Source organism: Perognathus longimembris, chromosome 4 (assembly GCF_023159225.1).
Source record: "Perognathus longimembris pacificus isolate PPM17 chromosome 4, ASM2315922v1, whole genome shotgun sequence".
NCBI classification, from domain to species: domain Eukaryota; kingdom Metazoa; phylum Chordata; class Mammalia; order Rodentia; family Heteromyidae; genus Perognathus; species Perognathus longimembris.
Window position 1 is genome coordinate 84475622 of NC_063164.1, and position 20199 is coordinate 84495820.

The following is a 20199-nucleotide window of genomic DNA, read 5'->3' on the forward strand; positions in this document are numbered from 1 at the left end:
GGGCTGGGGATATGGCCTAGTGGCAAGAGTGCCTGCCTCATTCATATACATGAGCCCTGGATTCGATTCCCCAGCACCACATATACAGAAAATGGCCAGAAGTGGCGCTGTGGTTCAAGCGGCAGAGTGCTAGCCTTGAGCAAAAAGAAGCCAGGGACAGGGCTCAGGCCCTGAGTCCAAGCCCCAGGACTGGCAAAAAAAAAAAAAAATAAATAAATAAAATAAAATGTGTGTACTTCTCTTTCGTTTAAAAAAAAAAAAGAAATGTCCTCTCCATCAAAGGGTGACTAATTTAAGAATGTGTCCTCTCCAGCATGCCCTTCCCCAGGAAGGTAATAAACACTTATAGAAACCCTAGAGGAATGCTCAGTGAAGTTAGGAGTGAAGATATGCCTAACATTTGGCAAAGAGGGTGGAATTAACAAGATATGGTGCAGTCTTGGCATTAAATCCTGATCAGGACTCTCTTCAACCCTTCAGTGAGGAAGCTGGGGGAGTCTTAGAGATGGATGATAGTGGTGAGAGGTGTTCCTAGTCTATGGATCTATAGCTTGGAATACATTTCCCATATGGGGGTTATAATTAGTAATAGTGGGAAGTGAAACATTACTTACATGTACTAATACAACATGATTAATACAGCATGAAGTCATGAAGCTCATGACTCTAGACACTCAGAAGAATAAATAGGCTTTGGTAGGCTGCTGGTGGATGAATGGAGCCCTGAACACAAAAGTTCTTTATTGCTAACGAGTGTGTGTGTGTGTGTGTGTGTGTGTGTGCGCGCGTGTGCGCTCATCTTGGGGTTTGAACTTAGGGTCTGGGCACTGTCCTAATCTTTTTCACTCAAGGCTAGCACTCTACCACAGCTAGCACTCTACCACTGGAGCCACAGATCCATTTATAGCTTTTTGGTGACTAATTGGAGATAAGAGTCTCATAGTCTCTCCTGCCAGGGCTGGCTTCGAACTATGATCCTCAGATCTCAGCCTCTTGAGTAGCTAGGATTACAGGCATGAGATGCTAGTTCTTAACTCATTACATTTTTTATTAGCAACAATTATTTGAACAAGGAGTTTTCATTTGGCATGTTGATATCTACATACAATGTACCTAGATCAAATTCACCTCTTGAGCACTGTCTCTTGTCCTGCCTTCCCTTCCCAAACCAATCTCAACTTGCTTCATTTCTCCATCCCTGCTCCCTCCTCTGAAACAACAGCTTTCAGTGAGTTTTGTTTTGCTATTTTTGTTCAAAGATCCCATTTATTTTTGTATTTTTTTACCCTCTATCATTCTCTTTTCCACCCCATCTATACATCTCAAAACAGTCCCATAATTGCAAACATGTTTTATGGTTTTGGTTTTTTTGCTAGTCCTGGGGCTTGTACTCAGGGCCTGAGCACTGTCCCTGGCTTCTTTTTGCTCAAGGCTAGCACTCTACCACTTGAGCTACAGAGCCACTTCTGGCCATTTTCTATATATGTGGTGCTGGCGAATTGAACCCAGGGCTTCATGTATACGAGGCGAGCACTCTTGCCACTAGGCCATATTCCCAGCACATGTTTTATGTTTTTTAAAATTTTTTATTTTTATTATTTTGGATAGCATAATAAATTCATCTCACATATAGCAAGAAACATATTGAGAAAGTTAAATATTCATCATCCAGATAGTGGGAAATAATATAAGGTCATTTAAAAATCATACCACTAGGAAAATATATATCATAGCCTTGACACAGCAAACAGGCTATATTATAATTTTAAGTAGTAAGTTGGTAAAAAAGAAAAGAAAAGACAACATGGTCCCTACTCAAAAGATAAGGTGCCATGCTATGCTAAGGCAGGAACACATGTAGTAAAGACTCCAAGCAAACTGGTATTTGGTAATGAATTCCTGTCTATGTTCTTTGCTCTCAGGGAGTCACAGCTTTTCTCAGTTGAAGTTGCTTAAGTTCTGACCTTCCTGTGCCCATGGGATGATCACAATTAGGCTCTATTAATTCAGGGGCTAAGTAAATAATGAAGGGTTTAGACTTTTATTCCATTCTGTTCTACAAAACCCAGGGCTTTTGGATTCCAGTATTTTACAGTTCTCTTAACTGACTGTGGTTCCTATTTTAGTGTTTTTTTAAAAAACTGAATACCATATTTATGTATCCCTTTCCCTGCAATGAGAAATATCACGGCCAAGACCATCCTATAATTCTGCTACAAAAAGCCTCAGGGCTTTTTAGTTAGTGGAGGAAGCTCTGCTTTCCACCCTCAAGTGTGACATTGACCTTTATAATTTTGCAATCATCTCCAGGCTGAAAAATGCAATGTTAGAATTTCAAATTTACATCTTGATGGCAAAAGGAATTATTCAAGTTCTTATCCAAACTATTGTTTCTTCCAAGTCCATATTCTATATCTACCTCATGTTCTTGTATTTATAATAAAACCAAGCAAAACTAAAGATCCAGAAGCATTTTTATCCCCTTCTAAATTAGTGATCTACTGTAATTTGCTTTACAACTCCTGGAAATTGGTGTCGTGACACTTCTAGTAAACAGGAATTGGCAATAGACACACCTTTCCTCAAACTTAACCAGATTAGAGGCGGGTTACAGGAACATGCCAACCTGTTGTAACCTGTGTAGTAAGAAGAATACAATAGTTGTAGGATCTCTGGCTTGGTACATGGAGATCTTTACTGCCAAGAAAAGCACTTGCTACATGACATCTAGGCTCTAGAACACTCTCTCATGCTATTGTGACTCACATTTAGTACCACATCACTTTCTATAGTTAAAACATAAAAAAACCAGTGTCCAGAGGCAAGTAAAATATGCCTTAAACTTGTTGCCATCCTTAGTTTCTTCATTTATGAACTTAGCTTAAAAGACTAAAATTCCCATTTCTCTTACTAAATAGAGTCCTGCTTATGGTCACTAGCAGAGACTTTTTATTTTCCAATGGGTGAGAGAGACTCCTTCATCTTCTTGCTCATAGTTGGGATGAGGAGCATGAGGTCATCCACATACTTGGTCACACAACTGTCCAGCTGTCCAGTTTCATTGGAGGCTCCTATTCCCTGCATCTGTTGAGTATTTGGCTTTGTCATAATAATGCATGGTGCATCGGAACAGGCAGTCCTGGAACTTTTCCAACTCACTGGTCAACAATGCCTGTGCTTGAGCCAGAGGTCATGGCAGTGCTCCATGCACTGGTGCACCTGTTGAATGGACTCCTGGCTATCTTCACAGCAGGCAGTGCTGTACCTGAACATAAGGCCCTGCATCTCCATACTCTTCACCATGGCGTCCACCACCTCCTGCACCAGAGCTGCTTCACCTCTGCCGTGGCGACCCCACGCTGCACCATGCCTGTGTCCACGTTGGCAAACATGTTTTATGTATGTGTATGTTACATATATGTTTTCTTTTAAGTCTAGCACCCAGATAATATTTGGCCTTTGTCCTTCTGAGCCTGGCTCAAACACAATAGTTTTGTTGGGAAAATACATTTTGTGTCTAAAAGAGTAGCAAAAACAATTGGTCTAGAGGTAGGGTGTTTGTCCAGCATATATAAAGTTTGATTCCTAACACTAAAGAAAATGAAAAGTTTCATAATTATTTGTGTATCAGAGACTGTGCATGAAGACTAACTTCCCAGTCTTTACCTTCTCCTTAACACCTCCCTTACTGTACTTTCTCCTTCGCTTGTTTTCCTTTTGAGGATCCCAGCTCTCCTAGACCCAGCCTCTAGTCCCTAGAACATGCAATATGATCTAGATACATCTTTTCCTTTGTTAAGTTTCTTTCTTCCTTTCCTTTTCCTTCCTTCCTTCCTTCCTTCCTTCCTTCCTTCCTTCCTTCCTTCCTTCCTTCCTTCCTTCCTTCTTTCCTTCCTTCCTTCCTTCCTTCCTTCTTTCCTTCCTTCCTTCCTTCCTTCTCTGTGTCTCTGTTTCTTCATCTCTCTGTCTCCATCTCTCCCTCCCTCTTCTTTTATCTATCTATCTATCGATCTATCTATCTATCTATCTATCTATCTATCTATCTATCTATCTATCTATCTATCTGTTTTGTGTGTGTGTGTGTGTGTGTGTGTGTGTGTGTGTGTGTGTGTGTGTGTGCTGGTCCTGGGGCTTGAACTCAGGGCCTGAGGTGTTGTCTCTGAGCTTTATTGTTCAAGGCTAGTGCTCTACCACTTGAGCCATAGCTACACTTCTGGCTTCTTTTGCTCCTTAATTGGAGACAAGAGTCTCACAGACTTTCCTGCCCTGGCTGACTTGGAACCTTGATCTTCAGGTCTTAGCCTCTTGAGTTGCTAGGATTACATGCATGGTGCCTAACATTTTCTTTGTTTTTAATCAACTTTTTTTTACCCTTCCAAGCCCTGCTTATGTCCCCTTCCTATGCCCTTCACACATCTGAGCCCTAATATGGTTGCCTTCATCACTTCCTATATGGCAAGAAATTTAGGCCACAGGGCAAAAACTGCCATATTTTTCCTGTGTCCTACTTTCTCCCTCATATTATCATGTGTCAGGTCTCAAAGCATGAACACCTCAATTGTAGTTGAGCTCCAGTTAGAGCTCTGCTTATCTTCTCCCTAGGAGAGAAGACAGGAGTCACCCCTTCTCAGTTCAACAAGGCCACTGCATCACATAGCTATTTGTGTGCCACGTGGTCTAAATAATGCCACCTGTGGTTGGCAATGGACAGTGCCAGTCTGAAGATCCTAATTCTCCTTACCCCCTTATTCTCCAGTCTGTCATATTAATAACGATTTTTTTTTACCCTGAGTTTTCCAACGTTCATTCTCTCTTCTTTTAGACATAACGTTTTGGTGTGTGTGTGTGTGTGTGTGTGTGTGTGTGTGTGTGTGTGTGTGTGTGTACTGTTTTTGTTGTGCTGAACAACAAAGGTCTTGTCAAGTGCTCTACTACTGAGGCTAAGTGAAATGAACTCCATGTTATGGAAACAATTGTTATATCACAGTTTTAACTACTTTCAACGTCCTATGTGTATGTGTAGTTTCTATTATTGATGATGTTCTTGTATCACCTTCCTATGGTTGTACCTACACTATCTCTGTAATCTTATCTGAGTATATTGGAAACCGTGTTTACTGGTATTGGAAGTAGGAAATTCAAAGGGAATACCAAATTTGAGAGACACAGGGTAAAAAAAGAGAACTACAAAAGCAATACTTGCAGAACTGTTTGGTGTAAGTGAACTGAACACCTGGGGGGGGGGGAGGGAAAGGGGGAGAGGGAGGGGGGCATGAGGGACAAGGTAACAAACAGTACAAGAAATGTATCCAATGCCCAACGTATGAAACTGTAACCTCTCTGTACATCAGTTTGATAATAAAAATTTGAAAAAACAACAACAACAACAAAGGCCTTGTCAAGTGCTCTACTACTGAGCCACACCCCTAGTCCTCAGCCATACTCATTCATGGATTCATCCATTTACTTCTGGCAGTACTGGGGTTTGAACTCAGGGCCTCATGCTTGCTAGGCACTAGTCAGGTACTCTGAGCCATGCTTTCAACTCTTTTATTTCCTTCCTTCCTTCCTTCCTTCCTTCCTTCCTTCCTTCCTTCCTTCCTTCCTTCCTTCTTGCTTTTGCTCTCTCTCTCTCTCTCTCTCTTTTCCTTTTTTCCTTTCTTTCTGTCCTGGTTGTTTAAGATAGTGGCTCACTTTCTGTCCAAGTGTGTGATTATGTCCAGGACTATGATCTGCTCATTATAGCTGGGATGACAGATGTATACCACCACACTCAGTTTCTTCTGTTGAGATAGACTCACAGACTTTCTGCCTAGGGCTGGCCTGGAACTGCAATCTTCCCATTTTTAGCCCTCCACAGGAAGACAGGTTCATGCCATCACATCCAGGTATGGGTTGAGAAGTGTGTGTGTGTGTGTGTGTGTGTGCGTGCGCGCGTGTGTGTGTGTGTGTGTGTGTGTGTGTGTGTGTGTGTGTGTGTGAACTTTCTACCTGAACTAGCCTGGAGCTGCAATCTTCCAGATCATAGCCTCCCAGGAAGCTAGTTTTATAGGCATAAGCCACCAGCACCCAGCCACAGCCATAACTCTTAAAAGGAGTTATTTACAGCTTTTCACTTCCTACCTCCCTTCTACTCTCCATATACTGAAAACTGTCCATCTTTTAATCTATAGTCATTATATGCCAGGTACCATTATATGCTGGGTACCATTCTAAATGTGTGGATTACAATAGCAAGTAAAATCTACTACTACTACTGCCCCTTTCCCTCAGAGAAGACTATTGAGAGAAAGAAACATAATCACACTAAAGCCACAAGCACTACAATGTTCATCGCAGCACAATTTGTCATAGCTAGAATCTGGAACCAACCCAGATGCCCCTCAGAAGAAGAATGGATCAGGAAAATGTGGTACATATACACAATGGAATTTTATGCCTCTATCAGAAAGAATGACATAGCCCCATTTGTAAGGAAATGGAAGGACTTGGAAAAAATTATATTAAGTGAAGTGAGCCAGACCCAAAGAAACATGGACTCTATGGTCTCCCTTATAGGGAATAATTAGCACAGGTTTAGGCAAGTCACAGCAGAGGATCACAGGAGCCCAATAGCTATACCCTTATGAACACATAAGATAATGTTAAGAGAAATGAACTCCATGTTATGGAAACGATTGTTATATCACAGTTGTAACTACTTTCAACGTGCCATAAGTAACTGTAGCCTTTATTATTGATGATCTTCTCGTATCACCTTCCTGTGGTTGTACCTACATTATCTCTGTATCTTATCTGAGTATATTGGAAACTGGGTATACTATTATTATAACTAGGAAATTGGAAGGGAATACCAAAATCGAGAGACACAGGGTAAAAAAAGACAAGCAACTACAAAAGCAATACTTGCAAAACTGTTTGGTGTAAATGAACTGAACAACTCAGGGGAGGGCGGGGACGGGTAAGGGGAAAGGGGGAGGGGAGAATGAGGGATGAGGTAACAAACAGTACCAAAAATGTATCCAATGCCTAATGTATGAAACTGTAACCTCTCTGTAATTCAGTTTGATAATAAAAAATAAAAAATAATAATAATTTAAAAAAGAAATAGAAAAATAACAAATCACAATTTGTAAATACATAGTTTTAGAGATAGGTTTTAGTTCCACAAAAATGAGTGAAGCATACTCATGTACTTACTAGCTATTCAGATATATTATTATTATTATTATTATTTTTTTTTTTGCCAGTCCTGGGCCTTGGACTCAGGGCCTGAGCACTGTCCCTGGCTTCTTTTTGCTCAAGGCTAGCACTCTGCCACTTGAGCCACAGCGCCGCTTCTGGCCGTTTTCTGTATATGTGGTGCTGGGGAATCGAACCTAGGGCCTCGTGTATCCGAGGCAGGCACTCCTGCCACTAGGCTATATCCCCAGCCTCAGATATATTATTTTGTGAAACACCTACTCAAATCCTTTATACATTTAGGAATGTATTTTGATCTTAATTGAATGTATGTGTTTCAATAATTTAGTTGTGTTTTTATTTAGACACATTCCTTAGTATTTTCTACATCCAGATTATCTATTCTCATTAAACCCTAGCCTTATTTTTTTTTAGAAATTATTAATTTCCTATTCCTGAGATAAATCCTACTTGGTCATGGTGCATAATACATTTTACATGTTGTTAGGTTCAGTTTGCTAATATTTTGTTAAGGATTTTTATATCAGTTTTCTCAGGAAGATTAATTAGTCTTCAGTTTCATTTGTTTGTTTTAGTCTTCTGATAGCTGTCTGGCTTCATTGTTAGGACAATACCAGACTCATTTAAAGAACTGGAAAGTGTTCCCCAATCCTCAATTTGCTGTTAGAAAATTAGAGTTCTTTAAATATTTGATGAAATTACTCATGTAAGCTGGGTAACAGTGGCACACTTGTAATTAACTATTCAGGAGGCTGAGATCTGAGGATTAAGGCTCAAAGCTAGTGTGGGCAAGAAAGCTTGTGAGACTCTTAGGTCCAATTTACTAGCAAAAAGCTGGAAGTGGAGATGTGGCTCAAGTGCTAGAGTGTTAGTCTGGAATGAAAAAGCTAAAGGACAGCATGCAGTTCTGAAGTGAGGAGTCAGGTCTGGCTGGCGCCACCTTGACCACATGGTGAATTATCGGATCTGGCATCTTGTCTTCATGGTGGAGGAAGGGAAGTCTCACCCCCCAGGTGATGGATGTGTCTGAATCCCTGGAGATCCAGGGGTGGGCACTTGGCCTATAGGTTACTGGACCTCTCAGTCCAGTGCCTATGACTGGGAGTTTTTCTTGCCTCCTGACCTGACCCTATTTAGATGCAGACCAGGTCAGGTGCCATTATACCATGCCACATGTCTCCATGTTAACATCCTGTGTCTTCTCTCCTGGCTCTTCTCCTGTCATTGTGGCGTCCCTCTTCAGCTCTCCATTGGAGTTGAATTGGTTTGTTGGTATTGCTTTTGTTCTTTCTTTCCTCTCTGGCCCATTTCCTAGCTGTGTTAAGTGTATTTGCCGGTTGTAGGCCTTTGTAGCAATTGGCTGCCTGCAGGCTGCTAGCATTCTAATACAGACTCCAAGATTCAATTCTTCAAAATGTGACTTCTCTGATAATTTACCTTATAATAGTTCCTGAGTTCAGGTCCCAGTACTGAGAGACAGGGAGAGAGAAGAGAGAGAGAGAGAAATAGAGAGAAAGAGAGAGGGTGGGGAGAGAGAGAGAAAGAGAGAGAGAGAGAGGAAGGGGGAGAGAGAGAGGAAGGGGGAGCGAACAAAAACATTATACCTTTTGGCTTTAAATCCTTCTGTTGCTTTCTATCCTATTTAGGATCTGAACTCTACATAGTTACCTGTCTACTGTGCAAACTTGTCTCTTAACTACCTGTCCAGTAGCCTCTGCTACCATGTTCTAAACACTCTAGCATCTTGTGTGTTCCTCAGGCATATTGAACTAGTCCCAACCATTCCCTACTAGTCTCTACTTTGAGGTCTTTGCAAGGGCTGCTTGCCCTGCCTAGAGTGTACTTTTCCCAGACCTACTTGGGTTTTCAGATCTCAGCCTGAACCTCACTTCCTTTGGGTATCCATTCTAAAGGGAAGGCTGGACCCGAGAATCTATACTATAACTGTCTTATCACCCAATTTTAATTCTCTGCCCACATTATGTCACATCCTTGTTGGTTTACTCACCATCTCTTCTCGAGTTGAAGATTCAGAAGCTTCTTATATGAGCAGAAACATCAATTTTCTCTTGCCCGTGTCTTCCTATCACAAGGAACTATTGGTATACAGTGGGTGATCCACAATTATCAAATCAACATCAATAACAACACTAATAGCTGTTCTTTAGGAGCAGGCCTGATTTAAGTGCACCCATTTAGAAATCAGGTACTGACTGGAGTTTTTACAAATACCATTTAATTTAGTTCTCTAAAATAACTCTAACTATGGATATTACTAATGATTGTTTACCAAGAAGGAAATGAGGTTTTGAGAGGCTACCACACAGATTTATAGGCATACAGCTGTTAAGGTACAGAGCAAGCTTCAGAGGTTCTGATGTTAGAGCTGCAGCTAGGGTGCACCATATCTATCTATCTATCTATCTATCTATCTATCTATCTATCTATCTATCTGTCTGTCTGTCTGTCTGTCTGTCTGTCTGTCTGTCTGTCTATCTATTTATCTATATCTCCCCTTTTCTTTGGTAACAGACAGGAGAATCTAGGCTGATTTCAGGCTGAAAAATCATGTTAGAGGCCCAGGGCAAGGCCCATTTGTTTCTGTATATGTGTATATGTGTGGGCTGGCAGAGCTACTAACAAGACAAAGCCCACATTGCCTTGATGAATCACATGATCTTTAGAGGCAGTTTCACATCATCTTTTTGAAAACAGATTTGTTTTCTTAAACACAGTTGGCTTCATCTTTATACAATGCAAATTCTTATTCCTGTCTTTTGTGAAACCAGTGTCCTTATGATTTCAACTTATCTTTGAGTTAAAGGTCTGGCTGCTTTAGACAATTTGACCTCAGAAGCTAATAATAAGCTGGCATTATTCAAGTACTAATCCCGCCCCAAGTACCTTGTTTTGTGGATGAGAACCTTGAGGCTCAAAGGAGTTAGATTCTGCACCCTAAAGTAATTAATCCATGGTAGAGCTGGACCACAGTATGCATTTGTGTCTATTGATTCCTACTTCCTATTCCTGCCCGTGCTAAGTCCCACCAGAATCACACATTGTGTGATGCTTACTATTACTTCTGTACTAGAGGAAAACAATAATGGTGCCATCATTGTGATAGGCATGTGAAAGACACTTTATCACAATAGCCTTGTAGGAGCTATTTGTTGGGGCTCTACCCACATCCCTTTTTATGATATTGACCCACTCCTTAGCTGCTTCCTTCTTCTGAGCTCTCAGCTAACCAGAGCTACCTTCTGTAGAAATGATTGCCTTCCCTATGAGGGTAGCCATAACCAATAAGAGAAGAGACAGATATGGGCTACAGGAGGCTGGTCCCTTGTCTCAGTCTGCTACAGAGTCCTCATGGAATCTGAGGTTGGATTTCAGGAACCTGTGTTGTATTGGTCTATTTATTCTATCATATTTCTTCTATTCCCTTTCTATGAGTACTCATGCTAAGAATTTCTTTGCAGTCCTACTTTCCTGGAACTTCAGACAAACCCTAGGAATTCGACTCTGTATTTTGCAGAGGGGGATGTGAAGCTGGAGGTGGCTGTCCTTACGAAAGCCCTTCTCCTACTGGATATGTGGCTTGAACTCGGCCTTGTGCTGGCTAAGTACTCCACCACTTGAGCTACTCCCCAAAGCCCATTCTGTTTTAGTTTAATTTTGAGATTAGGGGGTCACACTTTTGCCAAGGGCCAGACTGAGACTGTGATTTGCCTACCTTCTACCTCATGCGTAACTGAGATTACAGTTGTGGGCTACTTACTTATAATTTGAGATAGAGTCCCTCAAACTTTTTGCCTGGGCTGGCCTTCATCTGTGGACTCTCTTATCTCCATCTCCCACAAAGCTGAGATAATAGGCATTTGGAGTAATTTCTCAAAGTATGCACTTCTGGATTCACTTCTTTTTAATTCTCATTCTTTCTCAAGCCTGTGTCTAACTGTATTCTCCTCTAACCTAGCATGGAGTGTCACTAAAGGGACACTCATAGAGAAGCTGGAAGCTGAGGTATCCATGGATTTTAGTTGTCCTGCACAGTCTTCTGCCTGTCCTTTCTATGGATACATATCCTGTTTCCCTCTCCTCAGTGAATTGGCCAGAAGTAGATACATGATCCAGGCTGCACTGGCGCACCCTTTTCTGCTTGTTTACAGAGATTGAATCCTGGATGTCCTTGGTTGACCCAGTACTTTTCTCTCTTGTTTATAATTCTTGGGCAGAATGTACTGAGAATGCAACATCCTGAGATAGGGTTCTCAACTCTCCTTTAAACAAGTTGCTGTGGAAGCAGTGTTTGCTTCCAGTGATCCAAATGACACCAGTGTATATAAACTTTGGACAGAACACTTTTAGGGTCTGTCAGCTGCAGTTTCATGTGAGCTACCCTGGGCAGCTAGCTTGAGTTTTGAAAAATGAACTTACCACAGACCCTAGGTATTTATTAATTTTTTTGTATGTGTTGAACTTACAGGGGCTTGAACTCAGGGCCTCATTCTCTTGCTTGGCTTTTTTGTTCAAGGTAGTTGCTCTACCATTTGAGCAATACCTCCACTTCCAGGTTTTTGATGGTTAATTGGAGATAAGAGTGACAGCTTTGTCTGCCCAGGCTGGCTTTGAACTGGGATTAGATCTCTGCTTCATGAGTAGCTAGAATTATAGGTGTGAGCCACTGGTGCCCAGCTTCTATTGATTCTTGTGTAGTACCTATGAGTAATAAAGTTGATTTTCCTTACACACTTCTGCAAGTGTTTAGTCTCACTGGACTAAACCTATCCAAGGCCTGGGCATGGTGGTGACTTCTATGTGTTTGTAATACTATAATGTTCTAATGCTTTAATGCTGTGGCACTTTTTTTTTTCCAGTCCTGGGGCTTGAACTCAGGGCCCAAACATTGTCCCTGGCTTCTTTGTTTGTTTGTTTTTGTCCCTGGCTTCTTTCTGCGCAAGGTTAGCACTCTACCACTTGAGCCACAGCACCACTTTTGGCTTTTTCTATATAGGTGGTGCTGAGAAATTGAACCCAGGACTTCATATATACGAGGCGAGCACTCTACCGCTAGGCCATATTCCCAGCCCTAACGCTGTGATACTTTAATGCTCTGTGTTGTACTCAGGAGGCTGAGGCAGGAGGATCTCAAGTTTGAAGCCAGCATAAGTTGCATAGAATTAACTTGTCTCAAAGAAGAAGAAGGAGGAGGAGGGGGGAGAAGGAAGGAGGAGGAGGAGGAGGAGGAGGAGGAGGAGGAGGAGGAGGAGGAGGAGGAGGAGGAGGAGGAGGAGAAGAAGAAGAAGAAGAAGAAGCTCCTAGTCCGGTGCCGGTGGCTCACACCTGTAATCCTAGCTCCTCAGGAGGCTGAAATCTGAGGATCTCAGCTTGAAGCCAGCCTGGGACCCTTAGGAAAACCATTCTCTTAAGATTAATAGGAAGGAAGCAAACCACTTCAATAGAAAAGATGCTTTTCTCACATTCCTTATATGTCAAAAGGCCCTTTACACTTGCAAGGAAGGATTTTAAAATGATATTGTCCTGGATTATCTGGTTGGGTTCAGGATTAACATTCAAATCCTTACAAAAGGGAGGCAGGAGAATCAGAGTCAGAAGTTGTGTGTTGTAATCAGGGAGGCAGAGATTTGAGCCCTGTGGCCAGAAACCAAGGAGTAGCAGCTGCCCATGGTGGAAGTAGGGGAGAAGTGGATTCACCCCTGGCATCCGCAGAAGGAGCCAACCATGGTGGCACCTCTCTTTTAAACCCATAGCCTCATGGTTAGTCCAATGGCCTCCTTTCCCATATCTTATGCTTCTTTCCCAGAACCTGGCAGGTACCATCCCAGAGAGTTCATCCCTAGACCCATTTGGTACAGGCAACAAACAACAGGCCTCCTCCTCCCCTTTACCTTGCTATGACTCTCAACTGGGGCAGTTGCAACCATATAAGGTAACAGGACCCCCTTAAAGTGATCTTCAGTTTTGGCAGCTATAGGACCCTTTATCTACTACTTGGACAGGGGCCATAAATCCTAGTCCGCCATGAGTCCCTGGCTCCCACGTCCACACCAAAGTGTCCACCCCCTAGTCCCTCTAGGTTAGAAAGATCACCTCAGACATTGACCAGGGTTGCTTCTCCTTTGTGAGAAGGAGCCTTACTGGTCCCTTTGCTGGCAATAAGCCTTTCTTTTTCTATGTCCCTGGGTGTCTGCATGGTTTTCAGGCAGGGCCTAACACTCATTTCAGACTTCTAACTACCACCCTTCGTAGTCGTGCTGTCTTAAGTTACTGAGTTTGTGGTAATTTGCTATGATAGCAATAGGAAACAGATACATGCTGCTGTGCCTCAAGTTGCTCTGAAAATGAACCTATGAGGTACCATTGAATTCCCTTTCTTGGGTTTTCATTCTGTGGTTATTTTTTGGGAGCTAGGTAGATTAAGTAACAACTGGCTTTTTCAGACATTAAGAGGTATGGTAAAATCTAATAAGGATACTCAATTATGCCTGGATTAAACTACAACCTACTCAGCTAACTCTTCATTTCTGTTAGATTAGAAAGTTAAAGAAGAGGATGTAGAACAATTTGAGCCTGTTCCAATGGTGTTGGCATTATAAGATCAAAGTCAGACTTTAGAGAGGACTTGAAAGTCAAAGTCAAGGTGATAAGCAATAGCTCCTTATCTAATAGCCAGTGATGAATTAGAACCAATTTTCAAGTTTATAAGCAGCTACAAAGCTTCACAGTCTCCAGAGCAGGTGATGCCCACAATTACTATTTTAAAATTAAAGTACTATCAGGTAATTTTCTCCCCACCTATGAAGGCTTTTCATCTAAATGTCTCAATGTGCACATGTATCCAATGAGTACTTAGAATTTTCAGTCTGCATGCAAAAAAAAGTGAACAAGAGAAGAGAGAACATTGTATTTAGCCCTTATGAATAAACTCTTTGGTGAAATGGAAAGCCTTCACAGCAGGGAGAAAGACTCACTGAGTTCTTCCAATAGAATGGTTGCTAATTCACTCTGCCACAGCCAGCAAATATGTTCTAATTTGTAAATGTCCATCCATTTTATAGCAGGCACTGTTCTAGGCAATTAAAATATCCTTACCATCCACAAATAGGCTAGACTCCCTTACATATAGACATATGGATTTAGTTCTCAGACTGCTGTATGTCACATCTGCTTAAAATTAAGTGGAAATATTTATACCGGAGCTGGTGTAAATACGCTGTTCTCATCCTGCTTAGGGGTAGGAACAGAAGAGATGTATAACTAACTACCTTGGGCCAACCACTTCCTGTTCTTACAAGCTCACAGCAACAATATAAAGTATTATTACCACCTTCATTGGGTAGCTGAAAAGCTGAGTGAGGGTCTAAGCAACTTTCCTAAAGTCACCATGCTAGGGGATGACTGAGCCAAAACTGGAACCACAAAATCTGGCTCCACAAACCTCAGGTCTTCCCGTGGGGGCACATGCTCATCCATTAAAAGGAGGTGAGGCCAGCTGCTGGTGGCTCACACCTCTAACCCTAGCTACTCAGGAAGCTGAGATCTGAGGATCACAGTTTGAGGCCAGCCCAGTCCATGAGACTCTTTATCTGCAATTAACTACCAGAAAATCAGAAGTGGAGCTGTGGCTTAAAGTGGTAGAGTGCTACTCAAACTAAGCCCTATGGCCAACAACAGAGAGAGAAGGTGTGTGTGGGGGGGGGGGGGGGAGGGGGACTGGATGGTGGTGGTGAGATTGTTTTGTTCTCTTTTTTTTTTACATGATGGTCAATTAAGTTAGTTACAAGAAGAGACACTGGAAAGGCTCAGGAAAACCAAGTGTATTGTATCACAAGTCCTGACATGAAAGGCCTAGAATTCCATGAAAAGCCTCGGGGAGAGACATCAGGTAGTCAAAACAGTCTTAGACCACTGCCTTTCTGAAGATTACCCTGGGAAACAAGTTTCTGGGCTAGAGTTGTGGTCTTTACCTGCTTGGCACCTAGTCCTATAGCAATTAAGGAAGAATATTGTCTCATGGAGTATAAAGATAGGTGACATAGGGTCCTGGGTTGGCTTGTTTGGCTACCAAGGCCAGGTCCTTGAGTCTGGACCTTTTGTTGTGCCTAAGAATTAACTAACCCCAATATGGTGGTATATGCCTGTAATCTCAGCTACCAGGGAAGCCGAAATAGGAAGATTGTGGTCTGAAGTTAGCCCTAGGCAAAAACATAAGACCCTATCTGAAAAATGAACTAAAGCAGAAAGGGATGGGGAAGGTGGCTAAAGTTAGACACTGATAAGACCCTGAGTTTCAAACCCCTGAACTGCTTTTTTTTTTTTTTTCAAATTTTTATTATCAAACTTATGTACAGAGAGGTTACAGTTTCATACATTAGGCATTGGATACATTTCTTGTACTGTTTGTTACCTTGTCCCTCATACCCCCCCTCCCTCCTCCCCCTTTCCCTTTCCCCCCATGGGGTATTCAGTTCACTTACACCAAACAGTTTTGCAAGTACTGCTTTTGTAGTTGTTTGTCTTTTTTTACCCTGTGTCTCTCAATTTTGGTATTCCCTTTCAATTTCCAAGCCTGAACTGCTTTTTTAAAAAAGAAAAATCTTACTAACTTCAGAAGGGCACTCTCTTCCCACCAATAGCATATATGGATTCTCTCTTCCCACCTCTCTTCTCTCTTCTCTCTCACTCTTCTTCCCCTTCCCTCCCTTCCTCCCTTCTTCTCAGTTTTTGGTCTTTTTGTTGATGTTGTTTTTACCAGAGTTTTGGATTCAGGACTTTGCTAGGCAGGCACTTTTACCACTGAGTCATCCCCAGTCCTCTATTGCTTTTAAGTTATTTTTCAGATAGAGTTTCCCTTTTTGTTCAAGGCCCACCTTGGACTATTATCTACCTAGCTAAAGCTTTCCAGATAGGCATGTGCCACCACACTTAGCCAATATTCTCTTTTCCACTTCCTTTATTTGTTATCTTCTATCCTTTGGATAGTAGCCATCCTAATAAGGTAGTGTTATGGTTTTGATTTGCATTTCCTGATGACTAGAGGTGCTCAGTATGTTTTTGTATTTCTATTGACCACTTGTATGTTTTTTGAGAAATGTTTCTTTAGATATTTTGTCCATTTTAAATTTTTTTTTGCTATTCAGTTTCCTAGATATTTTAGATATCAAATATACATAATCATTAGATATATAGTTTAATATTTCCCCTTGAAGTTTGTCTAGTCACTCTGTTGATTGCTTCCTTTGCTGTGTAGAAGTTTTATTTTTTTATTTGATATAGTCTCATTTGTCTATTTTTTTGCTTCTGTTATCTGAGATTTTTCTTTGCTAGACAAGGATGTTTTAATAACCCCTACCCCCCCAGGAGTCTAATTGTAGCCATGGGTAGAAGACCACTGTAGAGATAAGAAAGAAGAAATCTTCAGTGAAACTTCTCAAATTGTGGTAATTTCCTTTTGTGTTAAAAAAAAGGCAGATTCCCCAACTGGATTGCTGAATCTGAGTCTACTCTCTGGAACGCTGCCTGAAGATCTCCATTGATTTTATACTTTGGGGATTTGAACACAAGGCTTTACACTTGCTTGGCTGATGATCTTCCACTTGAATCACCAGAAAACAAGAAGTGAAGCTGTGGCTCAAAGTGATAGAATACTAGCCTTGAGTAAAAGAGCCCAGGGACAGTGCCTAGGCCCTGAGTTCAAACCCCACAACTAACAAAAAAAATAGTAAGAAAGAAAATCAAGGAGCAAGGCAGGTACTGGTTGTTCATGCCTGTAATCCTAACTACTCAGGAGTCTGAGATTTGAGGATCACAGTTTGAAATCAGCCAGGACAGGGAAGTTTGTGAAACATATATCTCCAATTAGGCACCATAAACCTAGAGATGGAGCTGTGGCTCAAGTGGTAGAGCAATGGCGTTGAACAGGCTCAGGACCTCAGTTCAAGCCCTAATACCAGTGTGTGTACACACACACACACACACACACACACACACACACACACACACACACACACACACACACACCAAAACAACAAAATTTAAAAAGGAGCAACATTACAGAAAAGACAAAGTAAAGAATTATGTTTGCAGTTGAATGCAGATTTGTTCACAAAAAAAAATTCCCCATTTCAATTTTTTTAAGGACTCCAGATGGCTTCAGGTGACTTTCTAATTCGGAGTCTGCATGATTTTCAATGAACTTGGGCTTGAAGGTAGGGAAGGAGCTGAGTGACCCCTGGGCTTCATTGCGGTCCTTGCTTTCATCAATTACAGGTCTCTCCTTGACCAGATAACATTTCCACACCTCCCAATCTGAACTCTGTTACTACAACTGGATGTTATTTCCTCTCAATCACAAGCAACAATGAAATATTTATTACTCCTTTCACAGAGGAAGCACAGGTTATATCTACATTGAATGAAATGGTTAAGGAACAGGACATTATTTTCTGTATAGAGACTAGAGACTAGGTAGAGATGCATTTAGCCATTTTTGAGAGAACATGGCATCCTCTTATGTTGTGAACTTTAAATACAACAGAAACACTTAAAAGAATAATTAAAAATAGAGTAATTTAGGTACAATCAAATCACTTACGTTTTGTAACTAAGGTGTTGTTCAAAGTAAGATCAACTCTGTGTGTGTGTGTGTGTGTGTGTGTGTGTGTTTGATACAAGAGATTAAACACAAGGCTTTACACATGTTAGGCAAATAGCCTACCACTTGAGCCACACTCCCAGACCTCAACATAGAATTTTTGTTAAAAAAAATGTTTAAAACATCTAAATTATTATTGTTTAGGTAAATCATTTAATTATTATTTATTTAAATACTGTAATATCTTGCAACTTTAGGTTTAAGAAACTTTATATGTATGTAAAACTGAAGAATACTTTGAGTTGCTGAAATGTGATCCCATTTTAGGTATCATTAAACATGTGTTACGTACATGAGTATATACTCAGACTAAAAAGTCTCAAAAGATATTCACAGCAATGAAGGATATGATGGCCTTCTCAGCACACATTTTGGTTGTGCATTAGCCATCTATTTGGTTTGAGTGGAATTGACCCCATATCAGTCTCCAAAAATTAGCCCTATTAATGGAGCCAATTAATTTAATCCATCTTTTCTGCTACAGAAATTGGTTTAAGAATGGGAGGTGGCCAAGCCAGTATTTTGCATCCTTCAGACCTTTAGGATACCCCATAAGTAGGCATATGGCCAACCTAGTCTAATCAGGAAAATAATCTAGGACTTATTCTCACTTTATGGTTATTGATACATGCTCTCCTTCTCTCCCTCTTTCCTTCTCTCTCTCCCCCTCCCTCCATTTACCTCCTACCACATTTCTCTGATGAAGTATGTTCTACTGATGCTATTTTACAACTGTGAGGTGATTAAGCCTTAAGACGAATCTGCTATTATAGAGGACAAAATAAGGAGATAGGAAACAACTGAGTCTTATTTAATTATGTGGCTTATTTAATTATGTGCAATGAATGATTTAATTAAACAAAACCCAAAGCCTGTCCAACCTCAGGTCTTTGAGAATCTTTTTACCTTTCCTTTTTAAGGTGTTTGAAATGAAATGATTGTTGTGACACTGTAGTAAACAGAACACTGGAAGCAATCTAAATGCTCACTTACTAAGAAAATGATTAGAACAATTATGTGGATATTACATGATCATATTGTTTTGTCCACTTTAAACTGAGTTTTTTCTTGTTATGTAGTCTGAATTGATATATCCACCCAATTTTTTCAAGTGTTTAACCCTGGGAATGGTGTGTATGAGTGTGTGGGTAGAAGGTTGATGAGGAAAACTAATTTGCTTCCTACACGTTTTTTGCACTTCTGTTCAGTTTTAATTTTTTTTTTTTTACAATGAGGACATGTTATTTTCTTTTATGGTTGAAAACCATTTCCTTAAATCAATAGAATAGCAGAATATAGAGTTGTTTTACCAAATGGTTTATGTCAAAGCATTGTTGGAAATGTTCTGAGGTATTGGGAGTGGCTGGAAGGAAACAAAGGAGGAGCTTTTGGGGAGCTGATAGCATTCTTTTTACTGAAGTGGTTCCATGTGTATGTTCACATCCTGAAACTTCATTGAGCTGCACCTTTAAGATTGTGTGCTCATCGACCTGTATGTTAAACATCAACAATTTTTTTTCATAAAAACATGTAGCCAGGGCTGGGAATGTGGCCTAGTGGTAGAGAGCTTGCCTAGCATGCATGAAGCCCTGGGTTCAATTCCTCAGTATCACATAAACAGAAAAAGCTGGAAGTGGTGCTGTGGCTCTATTGGTAGTGTGCTAGCCTTGAGGAAAAGAAGCTCAGGGACAGTGCCCAGTCCCTGAGTTCAAGTCCCAGAACTGGCAACAAAAAAGTTGTAGTCATTGGAGCTACAAAGATTGTCAAGTTTAACATCATCTAGTCTTAATAGTACCTGCCAATGTGCATTCTGGATGGGCGGAAAAAGCTGTCTCTTTAAGAGGGTTGTAGGAACCATGTATCTGATTAGCAGCTTAAACTCTAGCACATGATTTTTTTTTCATTTTTCCTTTTTTTCTGATAGAAGTGAGAAGAGAGGGGCATAGGAGGAATTGTAATCTCTGGGAACTGCTTCAGGGCTGTCTGTGTGATCAGTCCAAACAACATGGCTAGATCAATTATCTAGGGGCTTGATGTAAGAGCAGTAGAGTTTATTAATTTATTTCTTTAACACCTATTATGTTCTGGATACTTGTCTTCTTCCTACATTGTGGTAAATGTCTGAGTCACTTGGCTGAGTAAACTGTTTTTTCCTTGAGAAATTTTCTAACAGGCAGAAATTGACAAATTAACAAAATTACAGAAATAGTGTTATGAGAGCTACATCAGAAAAAATATCTAGAGATAAACAGAGGGAAAGACACATTACCTTGAGTGGGTGATGTATCAGCAAAGATCTGAGCATCAGGTACAGGGTGAGC

The 20199-nt window shown here is 40.9% G+C and overlaps 1 pseudogene; it reads right to left on the reverse strand.

Moving 5' to 3' along the window:
* Positions 1-2949: 2949 nt before the first annotated feature.
* LOC125350749 lies at positions 2950-3318 on the reverse strand (annotated as a pseudogene).
* Between the last annotated feature and the right edge of the window lie 16881 nt (positions 3319-20199).